The sequence below is a fragment of the Leiobunum rupestre genome, chromosome 9 (genome assembly GCF_980474605.1).
Source record: "Leiobunum rupestre chromosome 9, qqLeiRupe1.1.hap1, whole genome shotgun sequence".
NCBI classification, from domain to species: Eukaryota; Metazoa; Arthropoda; class Arachnida; order Opiliones; family Sclerosomatidae; genus Leiobunum; species Leiobunum rupestre.
In genome coordinates this window covers 5672670-5688469 of record NC_143392.1, presented here as the reverse complement: position 1 = coordinate 5688469, position 15800 = coordinate 5672670, and positions in this window count along the sequence as shown.

The window sequence follows — 15800 nt, the reverse complement described above, 5'->3', positions numbered from 1 at the left end:
CACCTACTTTTCAACATGGTAGCAGAGCGTGGTTAAAAGGCAAAGAAGATTAAAGGAAAGTAGATGGAATATTTTTGTTTTTGGAATTTTGCCACTAAGGCCAAGGCTTAAAAAATAGACGAAAAATCCAATATGGCGGAGGGCAGACATGAGTCATCTTTGGCAACTAGTTTCACTTTTGACAAGCTTAATGATGAGAATTATAGTCAATGGAAGGCTGATATGAAGATGGTGTTATGTGAATATAGTCTATGGGGAATTATAGATGGATCAGACATTGAACCAACTGGTGAAGGGGCCTATCTCTATGGTACCCTTGAAGAGGACATATTTATTGCACAACCAAAGGGATTTGAAGTTCCAGGGAAAAACAACTATGTCTGGCATTTACGCAAGGCAATATATGGACTGAAACAGAGTGGGAGGCGATGGTTTACGGAGCTCGATTCTACATTGGTGGTATTATAGACTTCTTCCGTAGGGGTTTTGGCGTGACCAATACTGGACGTGATGTTAACCTATCCTTTAGTACCACACTCTTCACGTTTATGCTCATGTCACTTTCTAGAACATCACGAACTTCCTTAACTGCATTGAGCATTACTAACTCATCTATTTCTGGGACCAACTTCTTTAAGTACGCTGCAGCATTGTCGTACATATCTCAACGTACACGACCAAATATTGCAAAGATAATAAAAGGGAAAAAAAAAAAACTTGCATACTCATACTCAGAGAATCTGTCTTGCTGATCAGGGGGGCAGACTCTTGCTTTCATCAAGTAGCCATATGCCATTGGGGGACTCATGCTCTTTAAGGCATTCAAATAGAAAGCTCGGTCCTCAGAATCAGTTTCCTGCTGATCGACATCATCTGTCTCCATCCCCATAATCTCCTCTAGCTCTGCTAACCTCTTTTCTTCATCGGCCATTGGTGGTATTATAGACTTCTTCCGTAGGGGTTTTGGCGTGACCAATACTGGACGTGATGTTAACCTATCCTTTAGTACCACACTCTTCACGTTTATGCCAGGACGTAAACATTCTTTTGCAAGGCTGTTTATCTTATCGTTCTATTTTCATGGATAAATTCGAAATAGACCCGTTCTTAACCGCGCTAACGATTGCGGGAGTATGCAGTTTTATCTTTAGGAAACACTTTTTACAGCCCGATACGATTGATGTAGTGCCTCCTTTCGGCTATCGTATGAACTGTAACCAGAGTTTTGGCGCGATCGAATGGCTTGAATGGATGTCTCACTTACGAGGGAAGGAAATACAGTCCGCTTTTAATGGATTTGAACCTAGAATTCTTAATATTAACGTTGACGGACTTCTCGATAACGAAGTGTTTCAATATCACGGTTGTTATTATCACGGCTGTAAAAAGTGTTTCTCTATCAATAGAAACTTAGCGTTATACGGCGTTAGACAGACAAACGTAAATATCATATGAGCACAACCATTTTACTAGATCTGCAGAGGACTCGATAACTTGTGAGGTATTACACTCCTGAAAGCGTCGTTTTTTTCTCTCTTGGTCGAAATATGAGAGGTGATATGCTGAATGTACCCTTCTTGAGCTGCCCCAGCTACAATATTACTTTAAAAGCTTGTATATTATCGTTTGCTCGTTGTCTACCGGAACGCAAACCGCCTGTGTTTATTTAGTTTGGGGCGGTAAGAAGGAAATTTTCTATCGAAATTTCTTGTCTCCGAAAGCATTAGAATTCACCTTCAAAAATAACGTAACGTTAATATCAATTATTACCAATATGGATTCAATATTATTTTACTAGTTCTTTTTATCGTGCACCCTGTTAAATCGAGACCTAGTTTCTTGGACATTAAGGGCGCTGGTATGGTCACTTCGTTGCGCATCTTCTACAAGCTACATGATCTCTATATAACATAAATATTTATATATTTTCTTAAATATAAAGCAACAAATATCGCTAATTTATACGTTAATTTTTTAGGGTCCAAGTCTGTGTTGTTGATTAATAAGTTTATATAGTTGGGCATGAAACGATTCCACATTGTTGTTATTTTGACGCAAACGGTCAAAACAGATAGCATGTTCGGGGTTACTATATAAAGCAAAAAATCTTGCACGTATTGCGCGATAATGTTTAAAGTGGAGCTGTTGAAGTTGATAAATAAATAGTTATATTGCGCAATAATATAAGAAAGTATCATATTTAATATCACTCTTAATTTTTAATTTACATATTGTTTAATACTAGTAAAGATTTCTGAACTTACCTAGAACATGAACGAATGAAATTAAATCATCTTGTATTCGGTTGGCTGGCAACTGAGGAAGGGCCATAAACATTTTTACGGCGTCCCTAACAAGACCATTAACAGAATAAATATCATTAAGTTCTATTCAACATTATATAAAAAGGTTATTTTATGAAACAAAATGTTTTTAAGAGTGCTTTAATTTAACCTGCGTGTAGGAGAACCAGCACCCAGGAAATTGTCGCACGAGGCTTTGTTCAGAGCCCTTTCGTAGTCCGTCATCATTTCATTTGGCCTTAGCGTGGGGAACTCGCGAACAATATAGACAAATAGTTCCTGGAGGCAGCTTCACATTTGGTTATTATAAAGACAACACGGCTGCGAAAACCTAATAGATTGATGTGCAGAATGAAGCGGCCGCTCACGAACAACGCAACGCTGAATGGTAAGAATAACAATTTTATGATACTTAACAATATTTGAAACACAAATTAAAGTTAGTTTTGTATACAGGTGTACCCGTGGAAATTTTCGCCCAATGAAAACCCGTGACGCAGGTCAGAGTTGTAGGGAAAAACCAACCGTGGAGGAAAATATTGTGCATGTGAGCTGTATAACCCAGCATCAAGCGTTTCACATGGCTTTCATTGATCGATTGATGTTGGATTAAGATTACCTGTCACATAATGACCCCATTGCTAAAGGTAGAGACATAGCGGGACCCCTGAAGGTAGTTAATTTATTTGTATATCATTTTGCATATAAGTTCATGTTTAGTTATCGATATACTAGCTTACGTTATATCTAATATTTTTAACGTTAATAATACATTTTATAATTAAGGTAGACAATTGGCGATTGCAAGAATGCTTGAAAGGTATAAGATTTTGTTTGGTATTATTAACCTCTTCTACTACATTAAGAAATAATGTATTTCCATAAGGCCTACAGTTTTCAAACATAATAGAGATTTGTGAAATGGAGCTTTGGACCTCTCGGGAGGTTTAACGGGCACCCTATTCCCAATTGCGCATTTGACCAAATCAGGGACCAGTATCCGTTGTACATTTAATGTGGGTTCCACACGGTCAACTGATTATTTAAATTCTGAAATATAGTGGGGATAATATATTAACATTAGAGTGGTTAAGTACCCAACGTTATGAACGTGTAAACATCAACTGCCGTTTCAGGACGTTACGTCAAACAAACTACAGAAGCTACCAATAAAACCTCCACGAAGTTCGCTTAACATCTCTTTTAGTAAATGGTGATAAGAATCGCTAGTCTGTAAATGTACTGTCACCAGTTGTTCCCAATTTTTAACTAGCTGTAGGCCAATTTTATCATCATTACGTATATATTAATCTCCACCACTCTCCCCCTATTCGGCTTTCCGTTGCTATGCAACTCGTTTTGAAACTTTTAATATTAAGGTTTAGTTTCTCTATTCGGTGTTATAGTCGCAAGGGCAGGCCTTCAGCTAGTCGAATTCAGTAAGTTATGTTAGTTTAACTATACCTTTAATATAATTTCCAAGAACTTCTAATTACTTAAAATCAGCCTAATAACTAACGGAATTTGGGAAAAAGAAGAAAACTTTATGAAATTAAGAAAATGCATAATTTAATGTAGAACAAAGATACAAATTTATCAAAGTATTTCTTGATATACAACATTTCTAGTGAAATCTTTTTTAGTTTTTATGAGTTTACGTGACCTAGCGAAAACACTGGTTCCGGTACGTAAAAACCAACGTTATTGAGTGTCTGACCCTGAGCCTTGTTAATTGTCATGGCGAATGATTTCCTAACCGGGAATTGTCGTCTCTTTAACACAAAGGGCATATTTGTATCCGAAGAGGTTAAATCTATCCTAGGAATAAAAATGATTTATCCTTTTGACCGCCCAGTTAAAATCTCCGCGAAAATAACGTTAATTTTCATTGCTGTAACAACCAACCTAGTTCCGTTACACAAACGAATTTTTGTGTTAATATTCCTTAGTAAGGCGTGAGTGTATTAAGAAATTTGGTTGGAAAATTGAGCCTTTCTTGCTAATTATCAGTTAGTATTGAGTCGATGGCGTAATAAACTTGCTGTGAACCTTCCAATCTAGCTAATACGCGTGAATTTATCTGAAAAGTATGGTCATTTTTCGGACAGACAATAGCTCGTTTCGCAAATTCTTTTCCTTGAGTAGCGGTTAAAGAAGTTCCAGAAATAACGGTGACTTAAGAGTCGGACTTAGATAATATCTCGGGTGGAATTTCCAAAACGTATAATCCCAAATTTTTAGAATTCGAAATTCGGCTCTCTCCCACTTTAATAAGCCATTCCGCGAATGTCTTTTCATCGCCGGTACTGAGATTTTCGGTTAGCTTAAGTTAAGTGAAGACTCAGTTGTACAGGAACGTTTCTCCGGTACCACCAGGACTGTCCACGAAGAAATATCTCACGGCCTCGGTGTCATCATTCACGGCTTTCATAGCTAATTGAAAGATATGGTTCTGTTCAATTTCTAGACAGTATGAGGAATAATGGGAAGGAATCAAAGTAGGCGGTTTCTGAATTGGTAAATGGAAATCAGCACATTTTTTTCCGTGTACGACTAAAATTGTTTGTATATCCCAGAGCGCTTGGTTTTTGGGGTCGGAAGAGTTTCTGTGCGAAAATCCTCTGACGTCTGTCTGCTTTTCCCAAAGCGTAATCGCATCTCCGAAAATACAAATAAATGTCAAAAGTTGTCTGAATTGTTTCGGCATTTAAAAAAAATCTGCTTCTGTTAAAGCCTTATCCCATGCGGAATCATCGGCCAATAAATTTATTTTGCTCGCGGCTTCTTTGAATGTTGAGCATTCTAGACCGTCAACAGTTCTTAAATCTTTAAAACTTTGCGCGCCTCGAACGTTTAACAACAGTAGCCGCAAATAATACCACTCTTGGTCGGATAAACTGACTAAGTACATTCGGCTTATTTAATTCGAATTACGGGCCCTCCGTTTCCATTAACTATTCCGCTTATCAAAAACAAAATGCTCTGGAATTTCAGCGTGCGTCGGAGTTAATTTGATTAAGTTGAAACCAAGCTGTCAAAGTAGTGTCGTTTGTGCGCTTCAATTGAACGTCTTTAATGCATTAAAAAAGGATTGCCTTGTACTTCGGTATTTTTCATCATGACTGGGGAGATATAAAATATTCCGAATTCAAATGTTGTATTGTAAGTGATAACTTGTTCGAGAGTATCATTATAGTGCGAAGCCTTGAGAAGTCACTTTGCTGGTGTTAAAGCTTCAGGATGTGCAAAAACTACCAGTTAATGTGGATGGACAGTCATGTGCAATATGAAGCGCTCGAAACTTTTGCTGTTAGCGGCTAGCAAATAAATGTTTTTAACAGGGTCTTCTTATATGATATATTTTGTATTCTGAGTCTGCTTCAGTTTTCTTAGGCTAGTACCGGCAAGTTCTTGAGCTGTTAAAGACACGTGTGTGTTTGTTACTTCACCTTCAGACTTTTTTCATTGTGTGTCGTGTTGCTAAGTTAGTTGCTAAATCGCCGTGAAAAAAGCAAATTTTCATTACCATATTCAATTTCGTCAGATATCTTGGTCGCTTTAGCAATACTTTTACGAGTAGTGTTTAACTCATTTAGACCTTTCAAGTAACTCATTTTAGGTATTAATTTTCTAGAAGCGGAAGTTTGCTTCAACGATTCTACTTGACTAGGAGCTGTTCGACAGAATGGTCGATTTGACGATAAATCATTGTCGTTTTGGCGTTTCTTTGCGAAATTTTCATTCCCATTGTGGTGAATAAGAATTGCTATTATGTTGTCGTAACTTATGAATTCCCTGTTTGAATTCAGTGGTGAACTCCAAATCAGTACCAGTCCTCCGATACCGGTAGTAAGTAACTCCAGGCTTTTTTTTTAACTTTTCCCCGCTTAAAGTGTTTCCACCTACCCTCCAAAACGTTTGATTACATCTAACTCTGGATCTTTAATCATGCAAAAATATCACCACCGCAAGGGCTTATTGTGTCTGGTAGGGATGTTTCATAAACATCTGATGCTTGACCAATTTCAATAACGTTCAAAATGCGTTTCAGTTCTTGATTGGGAAACTAAGCTCACCGGTTGAAATCATACCAACAACTGAATTTTTGTCACTAGCAGATTTGCAATACTATACAAGCAATAGACAGGTAATCCTGCTTTTTCTGTACAATACCGAACTGGGTTAAGGGTATTGATTTGGTTAACGCATTTAGGGAAATAATTGAGTACCTCTGAAATGTAATAATCTATTAGAATTAAACAATTTAATTCAAAATACCCCTACCCACGTCCTGACCCGCGATAATTTGATTTTTGCTCGTACCCGTCAAGTCATTTCGAGGAGGCGTAATTTGTAACGAAAATTGGCGTCAATTTGACCACTTCGTCGTAATGTTTCTCGTTTTATATAAAACATTTTATTTTCAGGGTTCTCTATTCTAATATTAAACTATAATATAAAAGCCATGGTAGGATATACGGGGCAACACCCGGGTTTCAAGAGCTGTTACGCGGCTATGATACGTGGAAATGCACGTTATAAATATAAGCTAAAGAAATTAATAATAAAGTATATTTACAAAAAAATTCAGGAATACGTTCATTAACTTTGGTTCGTTTCTTTTTTAAATGGCGGCTGCTACGTTTTCTGGTCCTGAAAATTGTAAGAAAAGAAAACTACTTGATTTATTAGCAAATGAATAAGCTAGTCGAAGGAAATGTATTTGAAGTTAATAATAGTTCAATTAAAAAGTAAATTCTTAAAACAATCTATTGCAGGTAATTTGGCCGCTAGTATTATTTTATTCAATACTAAGAATCAGTCAACACCTGCTAGGATTTCTGATAAAGTTGTAAGTGTTGTGCTAAATTATACTTCAAAAGACTTTAAAAGTCATTTCAGGATGTAGAGAACTGCAGTTGTGGCCAGATTTATAATTATTATAATATGTAACACTATATAGAACTGGTGCCTAATTCGTAGGAATTGATTCAGATGTACGGAGCTGCAATTGTTCTAGACAAGAACTTCATAGTTTCTTCTATTGCGCTATTTTGGTAAATCCTGCTGGAGATCCCAAAATTGCGAAGGAGAGCTCATCCATTGCGACGAATCAAACTCATCAAGAATCGGTTCCGTCTCTTGGTAGTCAGGTTAAAATTTTGCAAAGACGGTTACAAATAAGTGCACTAAAGGTTTATTGATGTTCGAAAGTTTTCTGTTGAATCGGCAAAAAGCACTCCCCGTCCCCATCTTTGCTTTGTTCAACGAATAAAATATCACATCGACCCCGCGACGACTAAAAAAAAAATACAAAAGGGGAGAACTCCAAAGATGGCTAAACGAGTGTTTGTGTTTAACGACATCGAAAGTATTCAAAATAAATGTCACGCGTATAAGACCGCGGATTTCGAACAAGAAACTTTCCTCCTAATCTCTCAAATTGTTTTCTTTGAGTGTAAAGACGAGAGAGAGCCTAGCTTCTCTTGCGGCACTTGCATCCGTTTTAGTTCCGGCGTAAAAAATGTTACGATTGAAACTGCGTTCAAAGGTCCGTTGAATATTTCAGAACACTCGCGGGCATTTAGAAAACTTTCGGTTTAGGACCATCCATGGAAAAAGGTAGATTCCCCCACCTTCTTTTTAACTTTGTCGAGAATAGCTTCGATCCTACCGACCCCTTAACGACTAACTATTTCACCAAAGAGTTATAGTTTCCCTCCTCTGGAAGCCTGTGGTGCTAATTACCTCGGATTAAAGGAAGGAGAAGCACTCCTTAAATGGCACGACGAGCAACTCGCCGCGGGGGAGGGACGCTTTGACTTCCTCAAGGACGCTATCTCTTTTTGTACCTCCGACGTCTATATTATCCGGCTGGGTTGCGCGACGTTTTGCCGTTAAATAATGGAGATTTTTGATTCGGCTCACTTCCGCGCTGCCAGAATATTTCCGGTGGCTTGCAATTACGTTTTATGAATTCACTTCCTCATTCCTGATACAATAGGATTATTACCATCTGGCAGTTTTCAGAACAGAGATCGACAGTCAATAGTAGGTCATGAATGGATGGCCTGGGAATAAAAACGTAGGGGTATTAAAATAGTTTCGGCAACGAGGGGGCGCAAGGCGAATGTAGGGAAAATTTAGGGTTACACGGAAACGATATTTCAAGTGTGTTATTTTCACGGTTGCCTCCGCTGTCAAGTGTTGGGAAGAGACCGACCCCTCGATAACCTTTAACCTTCTATAAAAACAACTACCCGGGTGGTCGTGCAACGACGGAAACTTAAAAAAAACGTTTAGGAAATGTGGGAGTGTGGTTACGAGAAAACCAGAAACGAACCCAAGAACAAGAAGTTTTTAGAAAACGTACGAAAAAGTAGATTTCACCCTTAAATCCTAGAGACTACTTTTACAGGGGGAGGACTAACGCCACTTGTCTTTAGCATAAGGTTTCAGACGACCAACGTATCAATAACGTCGATAAGCTATCCGACTGTGAACCTCTTAGATAGAGTGCCGGTCGGACACCCTAAAATATTCATAGATCCGGAAGATCTCGATTCGCAAGCCGAGTTAATTAAGTGCCGCGTTCTCCATTTCTAACCCATGCACTGCAATTCCATCTTCTTTTCTTCCTATGCGGCAGCTGCGCGCGCCAAAGCTACCAAAGTAAATGTCCCCATTCTGACCCCGAACGAGCCATAGTCGGAAAGTTCGTCTCCGACTAACGGAAACTCGCCGTTTCTAGAGCGTATAGGGTAATAGAAATGTACGAGGCTTGGAATTATAAAAAACGCAGTATAACAAAGAGACAGAAGGGGTTTGTTCGCCGGTTACATTAAAAAATATGATATATAAAATAAATATATCATTTCTAAAATCACAAGGGGGTTAAACTCGATATCGAGAAGATTGCCCTAAACCCCGGTAAACTTACTGACGCCAAACTAATGTTTAACAGTTTTTACGGGAAGTGGGGAAAGCGATAATATCGTAAAAACTAATATCATTAGGGACAGGAAATAATTTTTTAAACCGATTAACGACCCGAATATCGAACGGAAGTGTGTTTTGGCGATCAACGATAAGACTTTGTTGGTCAAATGGGAACATCTGAAAAAAATTAACCCGCTTTAGCCGAAGTTAATGTAGTTTTAGTTTGCTACACCACGGCTTCCGCTAGGTTGAGACTCTATTCGCATTAAGAAGTGCTCGGTAATCTCGTTTTGTACCATGATACGGATAGTTTAATATATAGGTCAAGGAAGGGGCGTATTAAGGAGATATGACTGACCAACTCATATGACAATTCGGTCCGAATTCGACAACTGAATTTTGCTAAGGTTACCAAAACCGACTAATATTGGCATTATCCTTGCAATAAGACAAAGAAGTTTAAAAAATATCGCGGAAAGTCAGCCCTCAAATAAAAATATTATTATTTATAAAATTCTCAGAAATCAATGCAATAATTTAACTAGAATTTAAAGAATCAATTGTTATTATAATAAACTAAAACGATGTCACGGTGACCCAAAAAAATCGTGGAAAGTGATAAACGACGTACTGGGCTAAACTAAAAAGGGAAAACTGATACGGCTCAGAATTTCCATGACTTTTTTCTACCACCAACTTTGATAATATCCCGGGTACAAATCGTGATTTTCAAGGAGTCAAAAATCTGCCGAACTCTATGGAGTTACTGCCAGTGGAGGAGCACTAAGTCCGTAAAATAATTAACAGCCTTAGAAGTGACTCTGTACGTGGATTTGACTAAGTACTACCCAAAATTCTTAAATATGCGGCTTGAATAATCTTAAATCCACTTAGGACTTTAATTAATTTAAACCCCAATATTTAAAAAGACGATATTACATTACCCACAAATTATAGACCCATTTCGGTACTTTCTATATTTGCAAAAATATCTGACAAATGTTTTTATCAGCAAATGATCGCATCTCTAATAATCAATTTGGTTTCAGTGAAAATTCCAATGTTGAACTAGCAAACCTTAAAGTTTATAAAAACAATTGATGCCTTGAATAACCGTCAATATGCGAAGTAATTTTTCTAGACCTTAAGAAAACATTCGATTCCATAAATCAGGATCGCCTCCTCCAAAAACTATTATGGGTTTAAGAGGGATCTGTCACGATTGGCTTCATTCGTACCTTACTAATCGTTGATGTCAAACTAGGCTGAATGAAACCCGCTCTGCAGAAAACACGACTAATTGCGGCGTCCCCCAAGGCTCTATACTCTCTCCAATTTTATTTAATCTATTCATCAATGACAATACAGTGATAGACGCTAACGATTCCCTTAAGCTTTATTAATTATCGAAGCGAATAAGACACTAAAGTATCTGAATACCTGGCTTAAAAGTAATTTCCTTGAGATTAAAAAAGACAAGACAGTTAATATTGTATTTTCGAATATTAATAAACCCCGCCCCATCACGCTGCGATTTAACTTGACGGTTCTATTATCAATGAAGTAGACCTTTTTAAACAAACATGTTTGACCTTACATATTTAAATTTGTTCATATTGACACGTTGTTGTTTTTTTTGTTTAAGGCCTAAAAGTCGATTTTCGACTTGGCCTTCAAAGATCTGTACGATTATGCTGTCTTAATAAAAAATAAGTATTATTATTATTATAAAAAACTATTAGCTTAAACCGGAGAGTCTAGTTCCTTTCAAGGAGCCGCTTATCAGAAAGGAAACGGTCTAGGGAGTTGTAAAATGGCACGCCTACGTAACCCCTCCAACACGTATGGTAGTTCCTAAAGTGCCACCCCTCTTAGAAAACTCGGACTTGCGTGATATTATGTCGGACTTTGGCTCCGGTGTCGGCCCAATCAAGACACTCACAGCGTCGCATGCTGATCCAGAGCTTCCCGCTTTACAAAGTTTTCAACCTCTATGGCGCTTGAGTAGCTCCCCGAGTGACTTTTCATTGATCTTGAGGTCGTCCCGTATAAATTCTTTGTATCCACAGATATCCGCGCCTGTAGCACAAAGAGTCGATTAAGGGTCTTGGTCCAAATACCGACTGAAAAAGTCTTACACGTTTTTGAGTTATTTCCTCGTAAGTACGGTTTCGGTCGCTATTAAATACTTTAGACCACTTGCCGACTCTAAAAGTCCTAATTGTTTTTGAGATAATTCCTCGTAATTACGTTTTTGGTCGCTTTTAAAGTCGGTATGGTGACCTTTCATTTTGGACCACTTGCCGACTCTAAAAGTCTTAAATTTTTTTTAGATAATTCCGCGTAAGTACGTTTTTGGTAGCTTTTAAGTCTATATGGCGACCTAACATTTTGGACCACTTGAAGACTTAATAAGTCTTATCATTGGAACTATTTAGAGCCTGAACGCCTACCTTACATAGCTGTCGTGACTTGAAATAACATGAAACATTTATAGCCCGACCAACGGCCGACATATATTCGACAATTAATCGCGCAAAACTGAAAGTTTTTGATTTTATAAAACAAATGGAAATATTTTTAAAATAAATTCGGAGATAAGTGAGTGCGTATACCGATTTGTGAGTCCCTTTGGGGGTAAGCAGTCCCCCCCGACAGCCCCCCATTGGCGAACATTTTCGGTAGTTCAATTGGTCAGACGATTTATCTGAAACGTGGACATGGTACCAAAAAAAAAGAACAGAGTTGTGATGTCTTAGGGACCAAGTCCCTGGGTTTTTATACCAAAAGGATCCCCATACACACACTTTGCACCCCCATACGTAGGGGGAATTTGGATGTAAAAGAAAAATCTATGAGAATCCCTCGTAGTTTAAACTGAAATAGTTAAGAGGATATATCCCCCTAGTTTATGGGGCCCCACAAAATTCTACGCGCAAAAACGTTTTTGGAGGAAACAATCGTTTGTTATAACCATTTTAGCGCGAAGAATCCCCACCTGATGTAAAAAGTTGGACAATCGGGGGACAAAATACAATTTGAAGCGTCTTAGATCGTATAGCCCGCTGGTTAAAAATCTTTGTGGAAAAACATTCTTTTAGAATACTTTTATAACCATTTTCGACAAACCGTTTGTCCCCAAAAATATCTTAACAATACCCCCAATTTGAAGCGTCTTTTTTAAAAGTTTTTGATTATATAACTCTCACCTTTTTAACGACCACCATCCTTCTACGCTTAAAAACATCGGTGTAAACAATCGCTTTTTATAACCATTCCGGCGCGAAAAAATCACTATTTTAACAATACCCGAACCTCCGATTTGACGCGTCATGTTAAATACCCGGCAATTCAGCAGTCGCGCGTGGATCTCAAAGACTTCTAAACCGCTTAGGGTTGACAAAAAAGGGGGTCCGAGGCGTGGGGCCATAAACAATTTTCCCTCAAAGAAGAAAAAGACCGGGGGCCTACATCGTTCAATTAAGACTCGAGCGGTGTGGCCCCAAAGGATTCCACTTTAAGGGGTTCTAATAAAACAGCGGCTCGTAAAAAAGGGGGCCCTCGGAGAACAAGAAGGCACTTCAAAATAGTTTTTTTTCGTATAGTCATCCAACTTTGTCAAAATAGGGGAAAAAGATTTTTCGACGGTTCTTTTTGTGGAAAACAACTTTGTCAGCGATAAAAGGACGAGCCGCCACCAAGTTTATGGGTTGGGGGGTATCACTAAAGTAGCCTTTGATCACTCTCCATCCTTAAAAAACATTGGGGGCATCTTTAGAAAACAACAGTATTATACAGGGTCTTTTTTTTTGCTCGGAAAAGTGTTTTTTTTTCAAAAACTATTTATAGTACCGATTTCAAATTTGGAAGGTCAATTCTCTATACCGGGGGACATCAGTTTGAGAAATTTGAGCGTTTTCGGTAATGTTTTTCACCAATTTTGAAAAATTATTTTTCGACCACTAGGTGCGAGATAAAAAATTTCTATTATAAAGTTGTAGGCCGTCATCGAAAACCCTTAAAAATTGTTCACTCGACGAAAAACAATTTATTTATCAGTGAAAATTCGAGCTTGAAAAATTTACAAGTTGGTGAAGCCAAATTACGATTGTTTGAAACGATAATTGAAAAGGGAACAAGTCTAATACAAACGTAGTAGAGTTTTCACACTTGAAAAAATGAACACGTTTGGTTTTTAAATGCAGATATTTTATTCACATAAATTTTTACAAAACATTTTCAATAATATCACCATTGGCTGCAACACAGGTTTGTGCGCGGACAATTAAGTTCTCAAACGCTTTCTCTACCATTTCTGGTGTGACGTCTCGGCAAGCACTGATTATTCGTCTAATGAGTTCCTCCCTAGTTTCAATGGGCGTGGCGTATACCTTTGCTTTAACGAATCACCAGAGAAAATAATCCAGCGGTGTTAGGTCAGGTGACCTTGCTGGCCAATGCACTGGACCATTTCTCCCTATCCACCTTTCAGGAAACTCGTTGTTGAGGTGCTCAGTTACTTGCCGGGAAAAATGCGGAGGGGCGCCATCTTGCTGAAACCACAACTGACGTCTTTCAGCCAATGGAAGGTCGTCGATTGCGTCACTCAGTTCGTTCTGTAGAAAATGTAAATACCTTTGGCCGTTGAGGTTCGTCGGCAAGAAAAAGGGACCAATCAAACGGTTTCCAACAAGTCCAATCCAAACATTGACCCGTTCAAATTGAACCTGGTGATGATATTCAAAACCCCAATGTGGGTTGATGTCAGACCAAAGATGGCTGTTTTGATGATTAAAGGGCCCATCTCTAGAAAATGACGCTTCGTCGGAGAACAAAACATGGCGCAAAAATTGTCTATCTTCTTGGACAGCATTTAGTAACCAGTTGCTAAATTCATAACGTCTTTGATGGTCTCCGTCAATTAGTCCTTGGTGGAGCGTAGCTCTGTATGGGTGATAGCGATTCTTACGAAGAATTTTCCACACACGATTTGCAGAACAACCCAAATCAGCAGCGGCGTTAGTGCAACTGTGACGAGGATATGTCACAAAGTACGCGAGTACATGGTTCTCGAAGTCTAAATCCGGTTGACCCAATCCGCGAAACCTAGGTTGCAAGTTACCAAATTGATTGAAATCGTGAATTGCTCGTCTTACTGTATTTACAGATGGTGCTCCATTTGGATGTCTTTCTGCGAAGATTTCAGTCACTCTTCTAAGGTTTTGCGCTGCTTCTCCATAGTAAATGGCAACTATCTCGGTACGCTCAGCTACTGAATAACGAGGCATTGTATGAAATATTATCAAACACTGATAAAAATCTCCCAAAGTTTTCCTTTAAATACCCAATGCATGTTTAGGATTGACCTATAGCCTCGTGTTTTTTAAATCCGGTCGTTTTTTTAACCAAAGTTTCAACTGGATTAGGTAATTCGGTTTCAATTATCGTTTCAAACAATCGTAATTTGGCTTCACCAACTTGTAAATTTTTCAAGCTCGAATTTTCACTGATAAATAAATTGTTTTTCGTCGAGTGAACAATTTTTAAGGGTTTTCGATGACGGCCTACAACTTTATAATAGAAATTTTTTATCTCGCACCTAGTGGTCGAAAAATAATTTTTCAAAATTGGTGAAAACCATTACCGAAAACGCTCAAATTTCTCAAACTGATGTCCCCCGGTATAGAGAATTGACCTTCCAAATTTGAAATCGGTACTATAAATAGTTTTTGAAAAAAAACGACCCTGTATAATAGAGTTTCGCATTAACGACGTGACATTAAGATGTAGATTATTTTTATACAGCCCCCAAAAGATACGTATAAATAGAATCTGATCGGTAAAAGCAACTTCACTAATCAACGAAATTCTCAAGTTGGACGTCGTTTTTTTTAGCCTAGTCCGAAAAATATGGATAGCGAAAGTTTATGCTGGTTTTTTTATAAGATTTGGCGGTTATAGGCCCTGGTCTGTTTCTAATGGTTAGTACCATTTCTACCCCAAAATCCTCCTTTTACCTAAAATTCCCCGTATACGGCCCATTTTTATTTTATCTGTCCTGGCCTAATAGGACCCATAGGTAAGTTACTCGGGTTTATAGCTGTTTGCATCGTGTCAGATAAATTGTCTGACCTACCGAAAATGTTCGCAAATGGGGGGCTGTCGGGGGGGACTGCTTACCCCCAAAGGGACTCACAAATCGGTATACGCACTCACTTATCTCTTAACTTCTTTTCTGTACTCTATTTTTTCCAAAAAGATCATATATTTTATGTGCAAATGTTTACTTTTTTAAAAATCTCTCAAATCGAGTAGGTTACATTCATATAATTAAATATGTTGGGTGATATATTATTAATGAAGATTTATTAGATTATTTTTCTAAACCCCAGGATACTATAGAACTCCGCGCCCTAGTAATCCATGAAGATTGCTACAGGGGCGGTGCCACAATTGTCATGAGACTGGCCACATCCGTGATCATTGTCCGAAATCTCACGCTGAAAAGGGCCTAGCCGGTGTCAACAGTACTGATCTACCACACCGTAAGTCGTTGAA